Raw genomic sequence first — 27,187 nt, 5'->3', positions numbered from 1 at the left:
AGTCCACTAAAAATAAAATGCAGATGTAGTGGGATCCCATCTTGTCTGAGGCTTCATAACCAATAAGCAGTCGGGTTTTAAGGTTGCAGTGTTTGAGATGACTAAGGAATTCACTGTCTGGTTGGGAAGAAATCTGCATCTTCTAGAGCAGTACTGTCCAACAGACCTTTCTGTGATGGTGGAAATGTTCTCTGTCTGCACTGTCAATATTGTAGTCATCATTGACCAGTGGTCAATGTAATTGAGAAACTGAATTTTAAATTTTATTTAATTTTAAGTAATTAAAGCTTGAATTTACATGTGGCTACTGCTACTGTGTTAGAGGGTGTAACTATAGAGACATGGTGGATTCTGAAAACAGGAGGAAGTTTTTAGAGCACAGGAAGCTCAAGGGAGTTAACCCAAACCATGTTTTCTCATTGAAACACAGAAAGTTTAGATCGGAAGAAAAAATTTTCAGTTGAAATTTTGGAAGTCATTGAGTCAGGTGGCTTTAAAGAAAAATGAACCTGGAGTGGAGAGGTAGACACAAGAGACATTACTTTTCCTGTGACCTAGAGCAGTGGCTTTCCCCTGGGGTTGGGCATAATGGTGAACTATAGGAGACCTGAAAGACCATATGAACGTAAATGACATAGAAGCAGTTCTGGACAACACTGAATAGCATATAACTTTGAATTCCCCAATTGGTATATCACATGTGTCCTGAGAGTCTTTAGTCCTACAGGGTTAAAGAGTATGGTGCATAGAAGCAGTTCTGGACAACACTGAATAGCATATAACTTTGAATTCCCCAATTGGTATATCACATGTGTCCTGAGATTCTTTAGTCCTACAGGGTTAAAGAGTATGGTGCATAGAAAGGATTCTGGTCTGCCAGCCACCCCAATCTGAATTCTAGGTGCTGGTGGCTCCAGCCCTAACCATGAGATGCTGGGTCCCTCTGTGGGCCTCAATAAGAGAATTTCACTAGTGACTTATATGTTTCTTTATAATTCTCTGGTTTTATTTTTTATTTTTATTTATTTAGCATGCACACTTTAATCCACCAAATCTGAGAATACTCTGTTTGGGTAAGGCTTCAGTGGGTGAGGTGCTGAAGAATGGATATGAATTTTAGACGTGGAGATGTTCCTCCCCACCCCATTCCTTCTTGAAGTGATGAAAGTGGAATTTATATTAATAGTAAAACAATCAGAAGAGAAATCTTCTGTTTGGGGTGTTATCTGGATTGTGATACCATGAATACATTATTTGATTATATTTTAAAATTATAAGGTTAGGGGCACCTGGATGGCTCAGTTGGTTAAGTGTCTGACTTCAGCTCAGGTCACGATCTCATCGGGTTCCATGATGACAGTGCAGAGCCTATTCTGGATTCTGTGCCTTCCTCTATCTCTGCCCTTCCCTGACTTCCTCTCTCTCAAAAATAAATAAACATTGCGGGGGGGGGGGGACCCAAGATGGTGGAATAGCATGGAAGTTTTTTGTGTATCTTGTGTCCATGAAATACAGCTAGACCAACACTAAGCCATCCTGCACATCTAGAAAAACTGATCTGAGGATTAAGACAACAATCTGCACAACCTGAACCACAGAATTCAGCAGGAATTCACCTCAAAAGAAAGTGCAAACAAACAATAGCCAGGGATTTAACCAACACAGATACAAGCAAGATGTCTGAACCAGGATTTAGAATCACGATAAAAAAGAATACTAGCTGGAGTAAAAAAATAGATTATAATCCCTTTCTGTGGAGATAAAAGAAGTAGAAACTAGTCAGGATGAAATAAAAAATGATATAACTGAGCTGCAATCATGGATGGATGCTGCAGTGGCAAGGATGGATGAGGCAGAACAGAGAACCAGTGATATAGAGGACAAACTTATGAAGAATAATGAAGCAGAAAAAAAGAGGGAGATTAAGGCAAAAGAGCATGGTTTAAGAATTAGAGAAATCAGTGACTCATTAAAAAGGAGCAACATCAGAATCATAGGGGTTCCAGAAGAGGAAGAGAGAGAGATAGGGGTAGAAGGGTTATGTAAGCAAACCATAGCGGAAAACTTTCCTAACCTGGAGAAAGACACAGACATCAAAATCCAGGAATGACAGAGGACTCCCATTAGATACAACAAAAACTGACCATCAACAAGGCATATCATGGTCACATTCACAAAATACTCAGGTAAGGAGAGAATCATGAAAGCAGCAAGGGAAAAAAAGTCCTTAACCTATAAGGGAAGACAGATCAGGTTTGCAGTAGACCTATCCACAGAAACTGGGGAGGCCAGAAAGGAGTGGCAGGACATATTCAATGTGCTGAATCAGAAAAATATGCAGCCAAGAATTCTTTATCCACCAAGGCTGTCATTCAAAATAGAAGGAGACAGGAATCCTGGGAAGATGGCGGCGTAGGAGGACGCTGGGCTCACTGCGCGTCCTGCTGATCACTTAGAGTCCACCTACACCAGCCTAAATAACCCAGAAAACCGCCAGAAGACTAGCAGAATGGAGTCTCCGGAGCCAAGCGCAGACGAGAGGCCCATGGAAGAGGGTAGGATGGGCGGAGAGGCGGTGTGCACTCCATGGACTGGCGGGAGGGAGCCGGGGCGGAGGGGTGGCCTGCCGGCCAAGCAGAGCCCCTGAGTCTGGCTTGCAAAAACAAAGGGGCCAGACGGAGTGTGTTCCGACAGCAAGCGGGACTTGACATCTGGAAGGTTATAAGCTAACAGCTCTGCTCGGAGAACGGGAGGGCTGGAGGACAATGGGAGGGAGAGTTGTTGAGCCCCAGACGACAGAGCTTAGCTTGGCGGGGAACAAAGGTGCTCACCAGCGCCATCTCCCTTGCCCATCCCCCAGCCAAAATCCCAAAGGAAACCAGTTCCTGCCAGGGAATTGCTTGCACCTTGCAAACACCCAAAGCTGTGCTTCTGCGGATCCATCCCTCAGGCGGGTCTGACTCCCTCTGGGTGCCGCAGGGCCCCTCCCGAAGTGGATCTCCGAAGGAAAAGCAAGCTGAGCCTACCCCTCCCGCCCCTGTGCAACTTGCCGATCTGCCCCAGCTAATACACCAGATCCCCAGCACCACAAGCCTGGCAGTGTGCAAGTAGCCCAGATGGGCCATGGCATCCCACAGTGAATCCCACCCCTAGGAGAGGGGAAGAGAAGGCACACACCAGTCTGACTGTGGCCCCAGTGGTGGGCTGAGGGCAGACATCAGGTCTGACTGCGGCCCCACCCACCAACACAAGTTATTCAAGACAGCACAGAGGAAGTGCCCTGCAGTCTCGCACCTCTCCAGGGACTATCCAAAATGACGACACGGAAGAATTCGCCTCAGAAAAACGTCCAGGAAATAATAATAGCTAACGAACTGATCAAAAATGATTTAAACAATATAACAGAAAGTGAATTTAGAATAATAGTCATAAAGTTAATCACTGGGCTTGAAAACAGTATAAAGGACAGCAGAGAATCTCTTGCTACAGAGATCAAGGGACTAAGGAACAGCCAGGAGGAGCTAAAAAATGCTATCAATGAACTGCAAAATAAAATGGAGACAACCACGGCTCGGATTGAAGAGGCAGAGAAGAGAATAGGTGAACTAGAAGATAAAATTATGGAAAAAGAAGAAGCTGAGAAAAAGAGAGATAAAAAAATCCAGGAGTATGAGGGGAAAATTAGAGAACTAAGTGATGCACTAAAGAGAAATAATATATGCATAATTGGTATTCCAGAGGAGGAAGAGAGAGGGAAAGGTACTGAAGGTGTGCTTGAAGAAATCATAGCTGAGAACTTCCCGTATCTGGGGAAGGAAAAAGGCATTGAAATCCAAGAGGCACAGAGAACTCCCTTCAGACGGAACTTGAATCGATCTTCTGCACGACATATCATAGTGAAACTGGCAAAATACAAGGATAAAGAGAAAATTCTGAAAGCAGCTAGAGATAAACGTGCTCTAACATATAAAGGGAGACCTATAAGACTTGTGACTGATCTCTCTACTGAAACTTGGCAGGCCAGAAAGGAATGGCAGGAGATCTTCCATGTGATGAACAGAAAAAATATGCAGCCGAGAATCCTTTATCGATCAAGTCTGTCATTTAGAATAGAAGGAGAGATAAAGGTCTTCCCAAACAAACAAAAACTGAAGGAATTCGTCACCACTAAACCAGCCCTACAAGAGATCCTAAGGGGGATCCTGTGAGACAAAGTACCAGAGACATCGCTACAAGCATGAAACCTATGGACATCACAATGACTCTAAACCCATGTCTTTCTATAATAACACTAAATGTAAATGGACTAAATGTGCCAACCAAAAGACATAGGGTGTCAGAATGGATAAAAAAACAAGACCCATCTATTTGCTGTCTACAAGAGACTCATTTTAGACCTGAGGACACCTTCAGATTGAGAGTGAGGGGATGGAGAACTATTTATCATGCTACTGGAAGTCAAAAGAAAGATGGAGTAGCCATACTTATATCAGACAAACTAGACGTTAAATTAAAGGCTGTAACAAGAGATGAAGAAGGGCATTATATAATAATCACAGGGTCTATCCATCAGGAAGAGCTAACAATTATAAATGTCTGTGCTGAATACGGGAGCCCCCAAATATATAAAACAATTACTCACAAACATAAGCAACCTTATTGATAAGAATGTGGTAATTGCAGGGGACTTTAACACTCCGCTTACAGAAATTGATAGATCCTCTAGACACATGGTCAATAAAGAAACAAGGGCCCTGAAGGATACATTGGATCAGATGGACTTGACAGATGTATTTAGAACTCTGCATCCCAAAGCAACAGAATATACTTTCTTCTCGAGTGCACATGGAACATTCTCCAAGATAGATCACATACTGGGTCACAAAACAGCCCTTCATAAGTATACAAGAATTGAAATCATACCATGCATACTTTCAGACCACAATGCTATGAAGCTTGAAATCAACCACAGGAAAAAGTCTGGAAAACCTCCAAAAGCATGGAGGTTAAAGAACACCCTACTAAAGAATGAATGGGTCAACCAGGCAATTCGAGAAGAAATTAAAAAATATATGGAAACAAACGAAAATGAAAATACAACAATCCAAACGCTTTGGGATGCAGCGAAGGCAGTCCTGAGAGGAAAATACATTGCAATCCAGGCCTATCTCAAGAAACAAGAAAAATCCCAAATACAAAATCTAACAGCACACCTAAAGGAAATAAAAGCAGAACAGCAAAGACAACCTAAACCCAGCAGCAGAAGAGAAATAATAAAGATCAGAGCAGAAATAAACAATATAGAATCTAAAAAAACTGTAGAGCAGATCAATGAAACCAAGAGTTGGTTTTTTGAAAAAACAAACAAAATTGATAAACCTCTAGCCAGGCTTCTCAAAAAGAAAAGGGAGATGACCCAAATAGATAAAATGATGAATGAAAATGGAATTATTACAACCAATCCCTCAGAGATACAAGCAATTATCAGGGAATACTATGAAAAATTATATGCCAACAAACTGGACAACCTGGAAGAAATGGACAAATTCCTAAACACCCACACGCTTCCAAAAGTCAATCAGGAGGAAATAGCAAGCTTGAACAGACCCATAACCAGCGAAGTAATTGAATCAGTCATCAAAAATCTCCCAACAAATAAGAGTCCAGGACCAGATGGCTTCCCAGGGGAGTTCTACCAGATGTTTAAAGCAGAGATAAGACCTATCCTTCCCAAGCTATTCCAAAAAATAGAAGGAAAGGAAAACTTCCAGACTCATTCTATGAAGCCAGTATTACTTTGATTCCTAAACCAGACAGAGACCCAGTAAAAAAGAGAACTACAGGCCAATATCTTTGATGAATATGGATGCAAAAATTCTCAATAAGATACTAGCAAATCGAATTCAACAGCATAGAAAAAGAATTATTCACCATGATCAAGTGGGATTCATTCCTAGGCTGCAGGGCTGGTTCAACATTCGCAAATCAATCAATGTGATACATCACATTAATAAAAGAAAAGATAAGAACCATATGATCCTGTCAATTGATGCAGAAAAGGCCAATCAAAATTCAGCAACCTTTCTTAATAAAAACCCTCGAGAAAGTTGGGATAGAAGGAACATACTTAAAGATCATAAAAGCCATTTATGAAAGGCCCACAGCTAACATCGTCCTCAATGGGGAAAAACTGAGAGCTTTTTCCCTGAGATCAGGAACACGACAGGGATGTCCACTCTCACTGCTGTTGTTTAACATAGTGTTGGAAGTTCTAGCATCAGCAATCAGACAACAAAAGGAAATCAAAGGCATCAAAATTGGCAAAGATGAAGTCAAGCTTTCACTTTTTGCATATGACATGATATTATACATGGAAAATCCAATAGGCTCCACCAAGTCTGCTAGAACTGATACATGAATTTAGCAAAGTTGCAGGATACAAAATCAATGTACAGAAATCAGTTGCATTCTTATACACTAATAATGAAGCAACAGAAAGACAAATAAATAAAGAAACAGATCCCATTCACAATTGCAACAAGAAGCATAAAATACCTAGGAATAAACCTAACCAAAGATGTAAAAGATCTGTATGCTGAAAACTATAGAAAGCTTATGAAGGAAATTGAAGAAGATGTAAAGAAATGGAAAAACATTCCATGCTCATGGATTGGAAGAATAAATATTGTCAAAATGTCAATACTACCCAAAGCTATCTACACATTCAATGCAATCCCAATCAAAATTGCACCAGCATTCTTCTCGAAACTAGAACAAGCAATCCTAAAATTCCTATGGAACCACAAAAGGCCCCAAATAGCCAAAGTAATTTTGAAGAAGAAGACCAAAGCAGGAGGCATCACAATCCCAGACTTTAGCCTCTACTACAAAGCTGTCATCATCAACACAGCATGGTATTGACACAAAAACAGACACATAAACCAATGGAATAGAATAGAAACCCCAGAACTAGACCCACAAACGTATGGCCATCTAATCTTTGACAAAGCAGGAAAGAATATCCAATGGAAAAAAGACAGTCTCTTCAACAAATGGTGCTGGGAGAACTGGACAGCAACATGCAGAAGATTGAAACTAGACCACCTTCTCACACCATTCACAAAAATAAACTCAAAATGGATAAAGGACCTGAATGTGAGACAGGAAACCATCAAAACCCTAGAGGAGAAAGCAGGAAAAGACCTCTCTGACCTCAGCTGTAGCAATTTCTTACTTGACACATCCCCAAAGGCAAGGGAATTAAAAGCAAAAATGAACTACTGGGACCTTATGAAGATAAAAACCTTCTGCACAGCAAAGGAAACAACCTACAAAACTACAAGGCAATCAACGGAATGGGAAAAGATATTTGCAAATGACATATCGGACAAAGGGCTAGTATCCAAAATCTATAAAGAGCTCACCAAACTCCACACCCGAAAAACAAATAACCCAGTGAAGAAATGGGCAGAAAACATGAATAGATACTTCTCTAAAGAAAACATTCAGATGGCCAACAGGCACATGAAAAGATGCTCAACATCGCTCCTCATCAGGGAGATACAAATCAAAACCACACTCAGATATCACCTCACGCCAGTCAGAGTGGCCAAAATGAACAAATCAGGAGACTATAGATGCTGGAGAGGATGTGGAGAAACGGGATCCCTCTTGCACTGTTGGTGGGAATGCAAATTGGTGCAGCCACTCTGGAAAACAGTGTGGAGCTTGCTCAGAAAATTAAAAATAGACCTACATTATGACCCAGCAATAGCACTGCTAGGAATTTACCCAAGGGATACAGGAGTACTGATGCATAGGGGCACTTGTACCCCAATGTTTATAGCAGCACTCTCAACAATAGCCAAATTATGGAAGGAGCCTAAATGTCCATCAACTGATGAATAGATAAAGAAATTGTGGTTTATATACACAATGGAGTACTACATGGCAATGAGAAAGAATGAAAGATGGCCCTTTGTAGCAATGTGGCTGGAACTGGAGAGTGTTATGCTAAGTGAAATAAGCCATACAGAGAAAGATACCATATGTTTTCACTCTTATGTGGATCCTGAGAAACTTAACAGAAACCCATGGGGGAGGGGAAGGAAAAAAAAAAAGAGGTTAGAGTGGGAGAGAGCCAAAGCATAAGAGACTCTTAAAAACTGAGAACAAACTGAGGGTTGATGGGGGGTGGGAGGGAGGGGAGGGTGGGTGATGGGTATTGAGGAGGGCACCTTTTGGGATGAGCACTGGGTGTTGTATGGAAACCAATTTGACAATAAACTTCATATATTGAAAAAAAAAAAAAATAGAAGGAGACATAAAAAGTTTCCCAGACAAACAAAAATTAAAAGAGTTTGTGACCACTAAACCAGCCCTGTAAGAAATTTTAAGGGGGACTCTATGAAGGGAGAAAAGATGAAAATACAAATAAATAATAAAATAAATAAAGACCAAAAGCAACAAAGATTAGAAAGGACCAGAGAATACCACCAGAAACTCCAACTCTATAAGAAATATAATGGCAATAAATTCCTATCTTTCAGTACTCACTCTAAATGCCAATGGACTCAATGGTCCAATCAAAAGACATAGGGTAACAGAATGGATAAGAAAACAAGATGCATCTATATGCTGTTTACAAGAGACCCACTTGAGACCTAAAGACACCTTCAGATTGAAAGTAGGGGATGGAGAACCATCTATCATACTAATGGTCAACAAAGAAAGCCGGAGTAGTCATACTTATATCAGACAATCTAGACTTTAAAATAAAGACTTTATCAAGAAATACAGAAGGGCATTATATCATAATCAAGGGTCTATCCACCAAGAAGACCTAACAATTATAAACATTTATGCACCAAATGTGAAAGCACCCAAATATATAAATCAATTAATCACAAACATAAACTCATCAATAGCAATACCATAATAGTAAGAGACTTCAACACCCCACTCACAGCAATGGAAAGATCATCTCATCAAAAAATCAACAAGGAGGGGCGCCTGGGTGGCGCAGTCGGTTAAGCGTCTGACTTCAGCCAGGTCACGATCTTGCGGTCCGTGAGTTCGAGCCCCGCGTCGGGCTCTGGGCTGATGGCTCAGAGCCTGGAGCCTGTTTCCGATTCTGTGTCTCCCTCTCTCTCTGCCCCTCCCCCGTTCATGCTCTGTCTCTCTCTGTCCCAAAAATAAATAAACGTTGAAAAAAAATTTAAAAAAAAATCAACAAGGAAACAATGGCTTTGAAGACACACTGGACCAGATGGACTTCACAGATATATTCAGAACATTTCATCCTAAATCAGCAGAATGTACATTCTTTTCCAGTGCACATGGAATGTTCTCCAGAATAGACCACATACTGGAACACAAATCAGCCCTCAGCAAGTACAAAAAGATTGAGATCATACCGTGCATATTTTCAGACCACAACGCTATGAAACTCGAAATCAACCAAAAGAAAAAATTTGGAAAGGTAACAAATACTTGGAGACTGAAGCACATCCTACTAAAGAATGAATGGGCTAACCAATCAATTAAAAAGGAAATTAAAAAGTATATGGAAGCCAATGAAAATGATAACACTACAACCCAAAACCTCTGGGACACAGCAAAGGCGGTCATAAGAGGAAAGTATATAGCAAACCAGGCCTTCCTAAAGAAGGAAGAAAGATCTCAGATACACAACCTAACCTTATGCCTTAAAGAGCTGGAAAAAGAACAGCAAATAAAACACCAAACCAGCAGAAGACAGGAAATAATAAAGATTAGAGCAGAAGTTAATGCTTCGAAACCCAAAAAACAATGGAACAGATCAATGAAACCAGAAGCTGGTTCTTTGAAAGAATTAACAAAATCAACAAACCACTAGCCAGTTTGATCAAAAGGAAAAAGGAAAGGACCCAAAGAAATAAAATCAAGAATGAAAGAAGAGAGATCACAACCAACACAGCAGGGATAAAAACAATACTAAGAGAATATTATGAGCAATTATATGCCAATAAAATGGGCAATCTGGGGGGCGCCTGGGTGGCGCAGTCGGTTAAGCGTCCGACTTCAGCCAGGTCATGATCTCGCGGTCCGTGAGTTCGAGCCCCGCGTCAGGCTCTGGGCTGATGGCTCAGAGCCTGGAGCCTGTTTCCGATTCTGTGTCTCCCTCTCTCTCTGCCCCTCCCCCGTTCATGCTCTGTCTCTCTCTGTCCCAAAAATAAATAAAAAACGTTGAAAAAAATTAAAAAAAAAAGGGCAATCTGGAAGAAATGGACAAATTCCTAGAAACATATACACTACCAAAACTGAAGCAGGAAGAAACAGAAAATTTGAACAGACCCATCACCAGTAAGGAAATTGAATTTGTAATAAAAAATCTGTCAAAAAACAAGAGTCCAGGGCCAGATGGCTTTCCAGGGGAATTCTACCAACATTTAAGGAAGAGTTAACACCTATTCTCTTGAAACTGTTTCAAAAAAAAAAAAAAATAGAAATGGAAGGAAAACTTCCAAATTCATTCTCTGAAGCTAGCATTACCTTGATTCCAAAACCAGAGACCCCACTAAAAAGGAGAACTGTAGACCAATTTCCCTGATGAACATGGATGCAAAAATCCTCAAGGTATCAGTCAAACGATCCAAAAATACACTAAAAATGTTATTCACCATGACCAAGTGGGATGCAGGCCTGGTTCAATATCCACAAAACAATTAACGTGATTCATTACATCAATAAAAGAAAGGACAAGAATGATAGGATCCTCTCAATAGATGCAGAGAAAGCATTTGACAAAATACAGCATCCTTTCTTGATAAAAACCCTCAAGAAAGTAAGGATAGAAGGAGAATACCTCGAGATCATAAAAGCCATATATGAACAACCTAACGTTAATATCCTCCTCAATGGGGAAAAACTGAGAGCTTTCCCCCTAAGGAGAAACAATACAGGGATGTCCGTTCTCGCCACTCTTATTCAACATGGTATTGGAAGTCTCAGCCTCTGCAATCAGACAACACAAAGAAATAAAAGACATGCAAATCGGCCAAGAGGAGGTCACACTTTTACTCTTCGCAGATGACACGATACTCTATATGGAAAACCCAAAAGATTCCACCAAAAAACTGCTAGAACCGATTAATGAATTCAGCAAAGTTGTAGGATGTAAAATCAATGCACAGAAATTGGTTGCATTCCTATATACCAACAGTGAAGCAACAGAAAGAGATTCAAGGAATCCATCCAATTTATAATTGCACTAAACCCATAAAATACCTAGGAATAAATCTAACCAGAGAGGTGAAAAATCTGTATGCTGAAAACTATAGAAAGCTTATGAAAGAAATTGAAGAAGACACAAAAAATTGGAAAAAGATTCCATGCTCCTGGATAGGAAGAATAAATATTGTTAAAATGTCAATCCTACCCAAAGCAATCTATATATTCAAAGCAATACCTATCAAAATAACACAGGCATTCTTCACAGAGCTAGAACAAATAATCCTAAAATTTGTATGGAACCAGAAAAGACCCCAAATAGCCAAAGCAATCTTGAAAAAGAAAACCAAAGCAGGAGGCATCACAATCTCAGACTTCAAGCTATACTATAAAGCTGTAATCATCAAGACAGTATGGTACTGGCACAAGAACAGACAGATCAATGGAACAAAATAGAGAACCCAGAAATGGACCCACAAACGTATGGCCAACCAATCTTTGACAAAGCAGGAAAGAATATCCAATGGAGTAAAGACAGTCTCTTCAGCAAGTGGTGCTGGGAAAACTGGACAGCGACATGCAGAAGAATAAACCTGACCACTTTCTTACCCCATACACAAAAAGAAACTCAAAATGGATGAAAAACCTCAATGTAAGACAGGAAGCCATCAAAATCCTCAAGGAGAAAGCAGGCAAAAACCTCTTTGATCTTGGCCACAGCAACTTCTTACTCAACACGTCTCTGGAGCCAAGGGAAACCAAAGCAAAAATGAACTACTGGGACCTCATCAAAATAAAATCTTCTGCACAGCGAAGGAAACAATCATCAAAACTAAAAGGCAACTGACAGAATGGGAGAAGATATTTGCAAACGACATATCAGATAAAGGGTTAGTATCCAAAATCTATAAAGAACTTATCAAACTCAACACCCAAATAACAAATAACCCAGTGAAGAAATGGGCAAAAGACATGAATAGACACTTCTCCAAAGAAGACATCCAGATGGCAAACAGACACATGAAAAAATGCTCAACATCACTCATCATCAGGGAAATACAAATCAAAACCACCATGATATACCACCTTACACCTGTCAGAATGGCTAATATTAACAACTCAAGCAGCAACAGATGTTGGCGAGGATGCAGAGAAACAGGATCTCTGTTGCATTGTTGGTGGGAATGCAAAGTGGTACAGCCACTGTTGAAAATGGTATGGGGGTTCCTCAGAACACAAAAAATAGAACTACCCTATGACCCAGCAATTGCATGACTAGGTATTTATCCAAGGGCTACAGGTATGCTGTTTCGAAGGGACATATGCACCCCCATGTTATAGCAGCACTATCAACAATAGGCATAATATGGAAAGAGCCCAAATGTCCACCAATGGATGAATGGACAATGAAGATGTTGTATATATATACACAGTGGAGTATTACTCGGCAATCAAAAAAGAATGAAATCTTGCCATTTGCAACTACATGGATGGAACTGGAGGTTATTATGCTAAGTGAAATTAGTTAGAGAAAGACAGATATCATATGACTTCACTCATATGAGGACTTTAAGAGACAAAACAGATGAACATAAGGGAAGGAAACAAAAATAATATAAAAACAGGGAAGGGGACAAACAGAAGAGACTCTTAAATATGGAGAACAAACAGACGGTTACTGGAAGGGTCGTGGGAGGGGGGATGGGCTAAATGGGTAAGGGGCATTAAGGAATCTACTCCTGAAATCGTTGTTCCAATATATGCTAACTAAGTTGGATGTAAAATAAAAAAAAAATAAAGTTAATAAAAAAAATAAATAAATATTAAAAAATAAAATTATAAGGTTGGAAAAACCCAATGATCCAGAGATGATTTATTGTAAAAGATGAATTTTTCCCCAAGTACCTTTGAGGGTCTTGGCTTCACAGAGAAGTGTTAAGCTTAATTGAAAGCTTGCATATGCAGGACATATTTAGGTTTCTTAGGATAAGAAACTCTGTTCCTGTCTCTCTAAATGCCTAAGGGGTACCTCTAAACAGGTTCCAACATGGTCTCTAAGACTTGAAGTCACCAGGAGATATCTTATAATTTCTGCTGGGTTTGAAGGTGACATTTCTGGGATCTGGTTTTCAAAGGAGAATGATTTGAAAAGAGAATGAGTGCATAGGCCTCTTTTCCCCAAGGGTCCGGAGCCCTTAATTGTCAGTTTCCTGTGAAGGGCACAGTGGGACTGAGGCTTTTCTTATTGAAGGTGCACTCAAGGCCCCCAGCCTCCAGGCTGACTTGTTCAAGGTCCCTCTACTCTCTGACTAATTAGACTTCCTCCCTTGAGTTAGAAGTCTAGGCCCTTAACAAATAAGATGGTGAGCAGATGGAGAAGACTGAACTCTTTGATGGAATTAAGACCCAGAGATCCCTAAGGAGAGGTTTGGTGAGGGAGCCTTTGGTTGTTACTCAGGAGGAGTGAGGCAGATTTCAGTTGGAAAATTTCATGGCTAAAAATCCTTACTCAATGGGAGACTGTAAACATGGCAATCTGTTCTAGATAAACAGAGCAGGGAGCAAGTTGATTTCACATGCACTGCTTGATTTGCATATCTACCTCTAGTTCGGTGGCCCTAGGAGCTGGATGCCTGGATAGTTGAGGGTCTTCATATTAGTGTAATATCATGTATAGTTTCATTTAGAATTTAGGGTTTTATTTTAGACTTTGGCCAAGACAACTTGTAGGTTCAATATAACATGGGAGTCCAAACTTTTACCCTCTTCAGCCCTCTTCCCACAAAAGTGGGTGCCTTTACAGAGAATTAACGGCCCTGATTAGCAAAGGACACGTAGGATTTGGCCTTATGTCTCCAGCTGTGTTTGTTTTTTGGGGAGCAAGCAAACTAAACCAATGCCCCAGTCAGCTGAGACACTGCTGCACTGTCATTTCCTATCTTGGACTCTGAAGATCTCTTTCTTTTGGCTTGAATTGCATATATATGTGTACATGTGCATGTGTGTGTGCGTGTGCACGTGCCCCTGTGTGTGTGTTGTATTGGTGGAAGACAGAGACTGAGAGGAGATCTCTCTGTTTTGTTCTCTAAGTTTGTTGGCTTATATCCTGATCTATTAATTTCTTTAGGCCAGTTTTTCTCTTGGCCAGTATATTGTCCCTGTTCAGTAATCAATCTTTCTTGTTTTTCAATTTTAGAGAGAGAGAGAGAGCAGGGGAGAGGAGTAGAAGGGCAGAGAGAGAGAGAGAGAGAGAGAGAGAGAGAGAGAGAGAGAGAGAGAATGTTAAGCAGACTTCACACTCAGCACGGAGTCCAACATGGGGCACAATCCCACGACCCCAGGATCATGACCTGAGTCAAAATCAAGAGCCAGACGCTCAAGTGACTGAGCCACCCAAGCACCCATTTTTTTCAGTAATCAATCTTTACATGACACAGGGGATAAAGCTATGTTATGAAGGAATCCGGTTGTTTTAATGTTGTAGAAGCCTTTTTAAGATCTGATTTGCTTTCATTAAGTTATTTTAGAGGTTATGAAGAAAGTATAGATTATTTTTTGGGGATAACCTCAAGTTATGTTCTAATAATGAATTTCTATGCTGAAATGAATTTCTATGCAGCAGTGATGTGACATTATGAATTGTGGGTCTATGCACATTTTCCACTGGTTATTCTTTTATGTAACAGTCCTGCATTCTTTATTGTATCATTGAAATGAAGCCATGTGAAATGTAGGGGCCACATGTCCAGCTCAAGCCATTAATTTTTATTGCCATTGACTTTCTTAATTAATTTCCATTTTAAGAAGTGAATTTTCTAATGTCCATTTTTAATCTTACAGAGAATGGTGGATGGAGTTTTAGGGAAATTTGCTCAGTTCTTTGGGAGATATCCAAATGCAAAAGCAGAAAAAAGTGTTTGTCAGCCATTCAAAAACTTATTCAGATCCTCTGTTGTACTCAGAAACCTTGAAAATAGATCAATTTACATATGACATTTATTATAGCTATTTATAGTTTGATTTACAAAATATGCTCAGCATGCAAACTTGGTGGGTGCATACTAAAAGAATAAATACTTACAGGATTTTTTAACTAAAGTTTAAGCTGAGCTTAAACTCTTGCTTAGCCAGAGTTGAAATGTGTGTGTTCTTGGATATGTCTTGTCTATAAAATAGATAAATGAATATGCCTTTATTAAAATAAAGTACATATCAAAGGATCAAAATATAGGTTTTTACCTTGAATTCTATTACTTCCATCATGGAATTCTAATTTGGAGTAAATAATATCCGGCATCTTAGGAAATACAAGAGAAGTATAAGACATGACCTCTTTGTAGGATTTCTACAGTTTAGTTAGGGAGATATGACTAGCATGTGTGAAGCCATTGTCACTGTCAGCAAGACAGTATGTAATTAGATGGTACCTCATGATGTATGGATTGTAATTACCAAAGAACTTCAGAGAAAAAAGGGAAGAATGTAGATTAGAATAATCAGGGAAGAGTTAGTGTGCAGTTGTTCCAATGTGAACAACTAAAAAGTCAAGCTTTTTAGATTCATTTGGGTCTTCAAAAAAATAAAACCTATTCCATATTTCTTTTGGTTGAATCCCTTTCTAGAACTCTATTTAGGTGTATGTTCATCCTTCTCATTTTGTCTTCTGTCTCTTAACCTCTGCCTGATATTTTCATCCTTTTTGTGTGTGTCTTTGAGATTCATGTTGAGTAATTTCCTCAGATCTATCTTTGTGTACATCAATTCTGGATTTTTCTATGCTGATTCTGCTATTTAATGCATTTGCTGAATTTTTATAATTTCAATGGCTATATATATATATATATATATATATATGCATGTATATATATACATACATATATTTTATTCCTAGAAATTCCTAGAAATTTTACTTATTTATATTCAGTGTGTCTTCTTTCTGATTTTTCTTTCCTGATTGTAATTTTTAAATTTTTTTTTTTAACTTTTTTAACGTTTATTTATTCTTGGGACAGAGAGAGACAGAGCATGAACGGGGGAGGGGCAGAGAGAGAGGGAGACACAGAATCGGAAACAGGCTCCAGGCTCTGAGCCATCAGCCCAGAGCCTGACGCCGGGCTCGAACTCACGGACCGCGAGATCGTGACCTGGCTGAAGTCGGACGCTTAACCAACTGCGCCACCCAGGCGCCCCCTTGATTGTAATTTTTAAACAGTATACTGCTCTTAAGCTTTTATCATATCTTTTTATGTCTTTAACCATTTAAAAATTTACTTCTTTATTTTTTGTCTGTAACCATTTTCGACATAATTATTTTCTAGTTTTATTCAGATTATTTGTATGAATTTATAGAAGACCTAACCCTGTAGATTTGCAATGCCTTTATAAAATGTTGCTCATGTATTTCCAGTTATTGAGCTTAAGTGTATCTTCATTGGTAATTTATCGGTGGGACTCCTATGTGGCCAGGATTGGGGACACAGCCTTTCAGAGTTGTTTGACATTAGTATTCCAGGGTATTGATGACCTGGGACATATTTTTATATTGATTTCTTGGGTTGAGGGTTAGCGCATCATGTGGCTAGTATGTGGCCTAGACTCAGATATATACATTTGTAGGAGAGGATATTTTTTCCACTCAAGGTTAGGCCTGAAACAGACAACTTTTTTTTTTCAGCTGTCTCTGTGCTTCTGGTTGATTTGTTTCTTCCCTTAATCCACCTTTCATGAAAGTGGATCTTTCAAAGGTCCTAGCTTGGGGCAGAAGTTGAATTCTAACTCCATCATTGATAAAAATATCAAAACCCCTAGGGTACCTGAAACAAGTGTTCCCCCTTCCTCCGGCCCTGCAGAGTGATGCCAATTGGACGGCTTCCCTTTCTGGTTTCCAGGAACTTCTTGTTCCCGGCAACTGAGAATTTTATTTTCTTACTAGCTCACCTACACTTTTAACGAATGCTTCTAATATTTTATGCAGCATCGTAGAAGAAAGATTTTCAGGATTTTTTTTCCCTCTCAGAAGCAGAAATCCTTAATTCCTTACTAATTCTCCTCATAAGGACTATTCCAAATCTCGTTAACCTCTTGAGCTTCACGACTGCAGTTATTCCTTTGCTTTCTAACATTATCAGTGAATTTCTCTTTTTGGGGCATCTTTCTGTCTGACTGAAATAAAGCACAGATGTCCTCCATTTGGAAAAAATTTTCAGTTGACTGCCTTTTCTTTTCCTGCTAATTCTTTTCACAGTTGAAGCCATTGATAGAGTTCTATCAATATATTGCGAGTTGTATTGTTGATTATGATTATGATTATCAACATTATCAATGTCTTATGATATGTCCTTCATCTCTAGTGCAGTACTGTTCTCTCCACTGACGCCAATGACAGCTACATGCTACACTCAGCAGGCTTTTCTCCTCTACCAGATCTCATGCTATTTTGCTTCTCTGAGGTTTCATGTTGACCATCTCCTGCTTAAATTTTTTTTTTAATTTCTTTGAGCCTCTTGCCATAATTCTGTCTAATTCTCTTCTGTCCTCCTCTTACCTGTCTAGCTCCTCTTCTCTGACTTCTTCCTTGAATTCTTCCCATCCATTGAATGGGGGGGGGGCAATTTATCCTCTCTGTTCTTCAGTCTTCTTTTTCTACATGACCTCCATTCTCATGTCACTTCTTTACAGATGATTCACAAATCTCTAACTTTAGTGTAAAATTCTGGTTTTTCAGTTGTCTCTTGGTTACTTTGAATGTCCTGCTGACATGTCACAATCTTTGCATTTAAAACCAAACTCATGCTCTCCCCATCCCCAATAACCCGTTCTTGGGATTTTCCTAATTCTGTCTGTGTTGCCATTGTTTTTGTCTCTAGAGCTTACAAAATGATTAGAGAATTCTTTCGTTCCGTAAAAGTTTTCTTTCCACTTTCTCTCTGATTTATCTCTTATTTGCAATCTTATTGTGTCTCTTCCTGCTTGTATTGCATGTTCTATTTGTCTTCTAAGTGGTTTATCTACCCATAGATTCACTTTTCTATAATCCATTCCACCCACCAGGTTGAGATTTGCCTATTTAATTCACCAATGCCATGTCATTAGCCAGCTTAAAAACTTTAAATGACTACCAGATACTAACAGGATTCACCCCAAACTCCTTATTCTGGTAGGAAAACAAAACAAAACAAAACGCCTAGAGAATCCAGAGCTGTTGGTTTTGGTCTGACTTTTACTCTATGACTAATTTGTTTTGTGAACATGATGAAATCACTGGTCACCCGGTAAAAGGTCTCTTTCCTCTAAAGTGAAATACTAGCAGAAGAAAAATAACCAAAGGAGAATTTTGCAAAACAGGAGAACCAAATGGCCAATAAAAGGTGAATAGACACTCAATCACAATGAGATATGACTACATACTATCAGAATAGATCACATAAAAAAGACAGACAATACCATATTTTGATAAGGATGTGCGTGCAACAACAGGAGGGGTTTTTATATACTGCTGGTCCAAGCAATTTTATTCCTAGGTATATACTCATCAGAAATGTTTGCATGTATTCACCAAAGGGCGTGTATAAGCATGTTCACAGCAATACTATTCAAATTAGCCCAAAACTTGAAATTATCCTCAAGTCATAGGATGGGTAAATAAATTGTGACACACTCACAAGTGGAAGAGTATTTAGCAGCAAGAATGAAAAACGTGGATGAATCTCCTAAACGTGATCACAGGAGCCAGACGCATAAGAGCACCTGCCATATGATTTCATTTCTAGAATGTGAAAGCCAGGGAAGACTCATCTGTGCTGTGGTTACCTTTGGGGGGAGGATGCCCAGTGAAGGAGCATGGGTTGGTTGTGGTATTTGTAAGTTTCTTCCTTTGGTCTTGGGCTGGATACATGGATGTGTTCAGTTTGGGCAAGTTTATTTTGTTGCATACCAATGCTATGTGTACTTCTGGTATGTATATTATGCTTTACTAAAACGTTTTCTTTCTTTCTGTATTATTTTTAACGTTTATTGTTTGAGAGACAGAGAGAGACAGAGCAGAGTGGGGGAGGAGCAGAGAGAGGGGGAGGGGCAGAGAGAGAGGGAGACACAGAATCCGAAACAGACTCCAGGCTCTGAGCTGTCAGCACAGAGCCCCATGCAGGGCTTGAACCCATGAACTGTGAGATCATGACCTGAACTGAAGTCTGAAGCTTGACTGGGTGAGCCACCCAGGTGCCCCAAATAAAAGGTTTTAAAATGATCACTCAGGGGACCTATAAACAATGGGTGCAGTGAGGTAAATAGCCTCCCCAGGTCTGCTCCCCAAATAATATGAAATAACTTTCTATCTGCAAAAATTCTATGAAAACCACTTGTCAACGTGAACGTAAATAATGTTGAAACTGTAAAGCAACTGTGAGTAAAAAGGGAAAAGTCAACAAGTATCAGTGCTGTGGCCCATGTGTTCCCTTCTCACCCCGTGGGTTTCAGTGGCAAGCAAAGGCAGGTGGAGAGAAACTGTGAGACACACAGGAGGGACCCGAGTGGAGAGGCCTGTGCGTGAATTGGAATGACCACCAGAAAGATTGTATTTACCCTAAGTCAGAAAATCCTAAAAAGGTAACCGGGTAGATCAGAACATGACAGCAGAGAAAGGATTGCAAAGTATTCAGGACTTAAAGGACCAGATAGACTAAAAAGAAGAGGACCAGATATGTAATTTAAAGGGACAAACTCTATTTTTAAAAAAATTTTATTTATTTTGAAAGAGAGAGAGCAAGCAGGGGAGGGGCAGAGACAGAGAGAGAGAATCCCAAGCAGGCTCCACGCTGTCAGTGCGGGGCTGACATGGGGCTCGATCCCACCAACGTGAGATCATGACCTGAGCTGAGATCAAGAGTTGTCAGTAAGGGGCTGAGCCACCCAGGTGCCCCCAGACTATATATATATATAATTAAAAAAATTTTTTTTAATGTTTATTTATTTCTGAGAGAGACAGACACAGAATGCGAGTGGGTTAGGGGCAGAGAGAGAGGGAGACACAGAATCCGAAACAGCCTCCAGGCTCTGAGCTGTCAGCACAGAGCATGACGTGGGACTTGAACTCACAAGCTGGGAGATCAGGACCTGAGCTGAAGTCTGTGCTCAATCGACTGAGCCACTCAGGCCACCCCCACCCTGACTATATTTTAAAGGAAAAACCTGATTTAAAAGGATAGTCTTCTGGGGAAAAAAAGCTTCTAGGGGAGAAAGAGGCAAAAAAAAGAAGGAAGAATCACCTTTGGGAATTCAAGTGGTAAGTGGGAAAAGAAGAAAAAGGGAGAAATTTTGTGTCCTATAAGACAAAAGAGAATAAAAACACTGGAAGCCGAGCTCGGTTCAGCTGCACATATGCTAAAATTGGAACGATATGGAGAAGATTAGCGCGGCCCCTGCGCGAGGATGACACACAAATTCGTGAAGCGTTCCAGATTTTAAAAAAACAACAAAAAACTGGAAGCCTTGCAGGCTCTTCCCCACCACTAAAACAGTCCAAAAAACCCCACTGAAGTACCTGGACGTTTGTAAGCCGAAAAGGAATTAAACTAGGAATCTTCTAAAATGCGGAAATACCACAAACATGAAGAAAAAGAAAGTGAAATTTACAGAGGAATATGTCAGATAATCAGGAAATGAATTTGCATGCAAATCAACTGAGGGAAATTCCCCTCCTGGAAAACAGCCATGAAGCAGAAGAAAATTGTAAGTCTATACTCTCATAATGAATGAAATCTACTGAAAAAAGCATTTGAGGATGTGAGAAGACCTCTTTAAATCTGAAACCCAAAAACTAAAAGCAGAAATGGACCAAAAGAAAAAAAAAAAGAAAGGAAAAGGAAAGGAGAGAGAGAGAGAGAAGCACCTGGGTGGCTCAGTCAGTTAAGTATCCAACTTTGGCTCAGGTCATGATCTCACCGTTGGTGAGTTTGAGACCCACATCAGGCTCTGTGCTGATAGCTCAGAGCCTGGAGCCTGTTTTAGATTCTGTGTCTCCCTCTCTCTCTGACCCCTCCCCCATTTGTGTTTTTTTCTCTCTCTTTCTCTGTCAAAAATAAATAAGCATTTTAAAAAAGAGAGAGAGTGAGAGAGAGAGAAAAGAAAAAGTTAATTAAACTCAGGGAAGAAATGGAAGAAAGAGAGAAAGTTATCTCAGAAATGAAGAATAAAGTATAACATGCGCAAAGGAGAATGGACCAAATGAGCATTTAATTAAAGGTAGGAAAACAACCAAAGGGATGGTAATAAGTAAACAAAAAAGTAAAAAGGCTCAGAAGGTAGTAGAAAAGAAAGACAGGTAAAGAAAGAATAATATTTATGTTATCTGAGTCCCTGAGGAAGAAAATAAAAACAATGGAACAGATCTAATATTTAAAATTATAATCCAAGGAAATTTCCAGAAGTAGAAAAAGATCTAAATCAACACATGGAAGGGCTCATCTGTCAAACTTAACCCAGAACTATCAATTCTCAGACATAGCCTTGTCCAACTAATAGTTCTCAGAAATAAAGATAAAATCCTTGAGGTGTCTCTCTAGACAAAAAGATCAAATTACTTACAAAGACAAAAGAATTAAACTAGCATTAGACTTTCAAAACCAACATATGAAGCAAGGCAACAATGGATATTTTTGTATTCCTACATACATCTCCTTAAGCTTTGTGCTGGGATGCAGTTAAAGTTGCTTAGAAACACTTTGATCCTTTCCAATCTTGCTTTTATGATTTGCTAGGTGGTTCTGGAGCAGTGCTCCTACTACTGAGATAAGACCTTCTAGAGTTTGTCCCTGGGGGGTGGGAAGTGGGGATTAGGGGGTGGGAGAGGGGTGGTGGTGGTAGGGGTGGAGGTGTTTGTCAGGTTTGGCTGGTGCGGACAGGTTCTCCCCTCTGCTCTGTGTGAGCACTTCCTCCCCTAATCCTGTGGATAATCCTTTCCCTTGTCTTGGGCAGTTCTTCATTAGCCACGCACTGATCAGTATTCTGTTGAACACTTGGGAGGACCCTCTGCAGATTTCTGCAGTTCTCTGTGCAGCCCTCTCTGCTCTAGCATTCTATCTGATGAACTCTAGCTGCTTTGATTCCCCCAGACTCTCAGTCCTGTCTCAACTCAGAATATTCTCTGGCTCTGCCTCAATCCCATTTCCCCATGCCATGGCCTGGAAATCCTCCCAAGGCAGTAAGCCCAGACAATTGTAGGGCTCACCTCGTTTGTTTCCTGTTTCTTGGAGATCGCTGTCATTCCTTGCCTGATGTTCAGCGTCTTGAAAACTGTTGTTTCTTGTATTGTTCCAATGTTAATTTTCTGGCTTTGGGGATTATACTATGGCTATGTCAGATGTTATCAGGGAAAGCTAGGCGAAGGGTACACAGACATTTTCTGTACTACTCTTGTAACTTTCTGTAAGTCTAAATTCAAAATAAGTTAAAGATATTTAAAAATGAGGGTTTTCACTTCATACTTTTTTTAAGGAAACCCAAAAATATTTAATTACTACATCTTTTGTTGATGTTGTGTAGCTTCTTGTAGCACAATAGGACATGACCAAAAGTAAACAAACATGCTCTACTCAGTCAGGAAGTCTGGCTGCCTAAAGAAATTGACTTTTTAAATGCCAGCTGGGCTTTTCACCCAAAAGGGCCTGTTTTCAAGCAAACTGAAAGTACCCATTCGCTTACTACTTCTAAAGTTATTTAAAGCATTCTTTTTATTTTTAACTATTGCATATTGGTCTTCCATTAAGTCACATAATTGAGCATTATGTTTTAAAATTTTTAGCTCTGCTCATGCATTCAGAAAAATGCCATTCTTAATATAACTTTCTCCTCTGCATGTTCTGTCTGTACCTTCTCACCTTAAGGCCCAACTCAACATCACCTGTCCTATGGAGTCTTAAACCCCAGTTGGAAGACATGTAACTTCATGTAAACACGAGAAGCACTTTGCTTCTATTATTATGTGGAATGTAAGACTGCAATTTTAATCAGTATAAGGGGTTCATAAATGAATGATATCTGTAGTCACCTCCTTTATACATGTTTGGACTGAACCCTGACTGAGTCTTGAGGATGGATTAGATTTGGAAGGCTAGAAAGAAGGAAAGAAGACATTTTGGGTAAGGATATTATCATGGGCAGAGGCATGATACAGAAACAAGCATGGAAGAAGCAGGAATAAGGAATGTTGAGAAGAGGACTTCTATTGTGTTATATTCCCATCTCTTTAAAAAGAATATTATAAAGGACATTCTGATTTGGAACAGGAGCAGAGAGGTTTTGGATTTATTAGCTATGTAACCTTGGAAAGCCACTTAGCTATCTCTGGGCCTCAATGTTCTCATCTGTAAAACACAAATAATAGAACATACTTTGTATGATATTTTTGAAAAACAATGTTTAAAATATATGGTAAAGTACTTTGGCAACCAAAAGATGATGCATGATTTTTCTTAACTTCTGGTTTTATATCTAGAATAAAATGTCTGCAAAATGATTTGCTTTAAAAATGAGTAAGCTATCGAGTCTTCTTTGAAGATATTTTCTTGGAGTATCTGTAGCAAAGTGCTTTGCAAAGACTAAAATTCTCTTTCCTCTGCTCCTTTTCTTCTTTAGTAAATGAAGAGCTAAGAAATCACTCTAGAATAATTGATATTAACCACTCCCCTGACTGAGGACAGTGAATATAAGCATCTTGAAAATACTTAGTGTTTCTCTTGGAACAGTAATTCAACTTTGGTTCATAGAATGTAGTCTTTTTTTGGAAGGATGGGTGAGGCCTCCCCAAGAATTATCAAATGTAGGGTATGACAAACAGCACCCCTATTCAGGGAATGCAATAGAGCTCTTCATGTTTTAAGGATTAAAAAAAAATCTGCCAATACTTATGGTAAATCCTTGGGGATCAAGCTGGAAAATAAAGGTCCTGGAATTAGATGGCACACCAAGAAGGTTGTGGATGTGGATCACAAGAGTTGAACATGTAGAGCCATACCTCTGTGGCCCAAAGATGGGGCCTCTGGCCTATTCAGCATTCAGACTGTGGGGTTGTTTTCTGTTAAAGAGCTGTGCCATGTGCCTTATGCTGGAATTTGGATTAGAGAGAAATCATCACTAAGTAGATTAGCATCCTCAGTGACCATGAAGAGTCAGTCAGTCTTAAGCAGTGACACTGTGGCAGCAAGAAGCAATGGTGTCAGTATATTGGACTGTTCCAACTCTTTTCTTGCCTGACTCTGTGGCTAGACTATTTCCTCCAACCCCAAAAGTTTTGGGATGGCATGAATCCAGTGATGTGCTGACAAATATTTGACAACTGGCTCTGTGGGAAGAAAAAGCCCCTATTCAGAGCATTACCACTCTTTGTGGTGTAAATACTCCCACCATGGAGGATTTCAAGGTACCAATGTGGTGTCACTGCACATGCAGTTGGGAAAGGATGTGATTGATAGTACCCTACCCCATGCAGTTGAAAATCTGCATAAAACTTATGGCTCTCCCAAAACTTAATTACTAGTAGCCTACTGTTGACTGGAAGCCTTACTGATGATATAAACCGTTCATTTATACATATTTTGTATGTTGAATGTATTATATCCTGTATTCTTATAGTCAAGTAAGCTAGAGAAAAGAAAACGTAAGTAAGAACATCACTAGGAAGAAAAAAATATTTATGGTACTGTATCGCATTTATTGGAAAAACCCCACATGTAAGTGGATCTGTGTGGTTCAAACCTGTGTTGTTCAAGGCCCAGTTGTAATTTATTTATTAGTTTACATAATTTCATTTTGGATAATAGCTATATTTGATGACAGCTTTGGAAACTTAACAGTTAGCCTTCGTGAGCTGGTGAGACCTAGCTCCAGCACATCACTGGATAAATCCATGAGGATATGGGATGGAAGAGGCCTCAAAGTTAAGATAATGGGCTTGAGATAAAAGTGGAAAAATGACAGGTATAATTCCTTTTGTATCTTGGGTTTATAGTCATATAGGTTATACAGTACTGGATCCCAAATACCCCCAACCTGAGACAAAATAGTGAGTGGTTTTGAAGAATATAATGACCCCAGAAGTCTAGATGTGCTTTTTCCTAAGCTCTGAGTGTTCAGAGTCCCTGAGCATTTAGACAGAGTTGGATTGCCTCCCTCAATGGAATGAGGTCTCTTTATTATCAGAGTTCCTATCCTGTTTATTCAGACTGTTTTTCTATGAAGGAGACATGGCAGTGCATATTTTTGTTATGGCTAACGTCATTGCTTCCTTAGGACAGTGGCCAGCGAGATAAATTAGCTGACTTGACTGAACTGGAGCCAGTGAAGTATCCGCTCAAACCCATGTGGTTCTGTTTGTTCCTTCTTTCATTTGCTCAACAAAGATCTAGAGCCCCTACTATGTGCCAGGCATTGTATTAGTATCAGGAATATAAAATGAGTAAGATGTGAATTGTGCCTTAAAGGTGCTGGCAGTATCCCATGAATCTCTATGCATCTTGCATGGGAATGAGCACCCCAGGGAAGCAGGTGTGAAGTAATAGAAAAGTTTTCATAGTGAGGGATCTTGGTTTGGGTTGCCGTTGTGGTCCTCTTAGAGTACTGTGTTTTTAACTTTAAGATTGAAATGTCCTACTGTCTTCAATATCAAACTTCCCCTTACTCTATCACAGCGACTCTTCTTAAAATGCTCCCCTTTCACCCCTGCTGAAATATTTGGAACAAGTATGAATTAAGCTTTTAGAGATTAGCTGACCAGGCCATAGAGAAGTGAGGCAAAGGGGAAGGAGGCCAATGATGAGGGCTCAGTCTGGAGCAGGGAGCCACGTCTGGGAAAGGCAGACTGAGACCAGGTGGTGTTTGGGGGCCTTGGGTAGTTACGGACCATAGGAGGGTGCTGGAGGGGTGCGAGGTGTATGGGTGAAAGGATAGAGAGACTGGTAATAAATTTGCCCATTTCTCATTGTTGTCTAACCCAGGTTCTGCTTTTGGTTAATCAAGGCAGTATGATGTGCTCATTAAGATCTGCTTTGAAACTTAGGAGATGTGTTCAAAACCTTGAGTTTTTATTAATAGAGTTCATGACCTCTGCCAAATTATGAACCCCTTTGAACCTTAATTTCTTCATCCATAAAATGGGAGCAATAACAGCAGGGTACGGATTACTGTAAATTAAATGAGAGTGCCTCTAAAATGTGCCTAGTATGGTGCCTAATTCGCATTATAAACTCAATGAATATTTGTTTCATTTCTTTCTAGACATCTAAAAGGGCAAACATTGAGGCATAGAAAGTATGCTTGAACCCTCCAGCTACATAGATAGTAGCATCTAGCAGCTATCCATATAAGTAATTATATGGCTGAGATCAACTGTTCAGTTGGCTAGCATTGCTGCTCAGTCAAGTGGCTATTAGCAGAAGTGAGTTATCTGCCATTGCTTCCACTGAAAAGGACATCTTGATTATGGCGCCCTGTGAGTTTCCTGATTAAAAATATCTAAGTGATAATTTTCATTAACCTGCTCCACTGTTATCGTGGGTATAAGATATAGGGAAACAGATTTAGACTGAATATAACACAGCAGAGATTTTCTAATTATTACTGTTCTGAAAGTACAGTACTTTCAGAAGTACAGTACTTTCTGAAGTACAGTACTTTCTAATTAGTACTGTTCTGAATGTACTGGAATAAGTTCAGAGTCCTGATTGTGTTCAAGAAGTTGGGTTTTCACTTATCCCAAATGGAACAGAAATTTCATCCAAATTGCTTTTCAACTACGATGTTTCTTAGATGGGTAATTTGGTGTTTATTAAATCCACTGGAGGAGAGTCTAGCTATCTGTTGAAAAGGTCTTCCTGTCAAGTAAAAATTACTATAAATAGCCAATTTTCAGCCAGCAAGTAATATTTTTAGAATGCGTACAAAGAATCTAGGTTGTTATCTTTGAAATGTGTGAACTTGGTAAGAA

At 39.6% G+C, this 27,187-nt stretch overlaps 1 non-coding gene across 1 annotated transcript; it reads left to right on the top strand.

Moving 5' to 3' along the window:
* The first annotated feature begins 20,565 nt into the window (after positions 1-20,565).
* On the top strand, positions 20,566-20,672 carry LOC121040018 (U6 spliceosomal RNA). The gene has a single exon (XR_005795089.1). It is a non-coding gene; the product is annotated as a U6 spliceosomal RNA (small nuclear RNA).
* Positions 20,673-27,187: the final 6,515 nt, after the last annotated feature.

The sequence above is a fragment of the Herpailurus yagouaroundi genome, unplaced genomic scaffold (genome assembly GCF_014898765.1).
Source record: "Herpailurus yagouaroundi ecotype Mexico unplaced genomic scaffold, PumYag 181, whole genome shotgun sequence".
Classification (NCBI taxonomy): Eukaryota; Metazoa; Chordata; class Mammalia; order Carnivora; family Felidae; genus Herpailurus; species Herpailurus yagouaroundi.
This window is presented reverse-complemented; position numbering and strand designations above follow the sequence as displayed.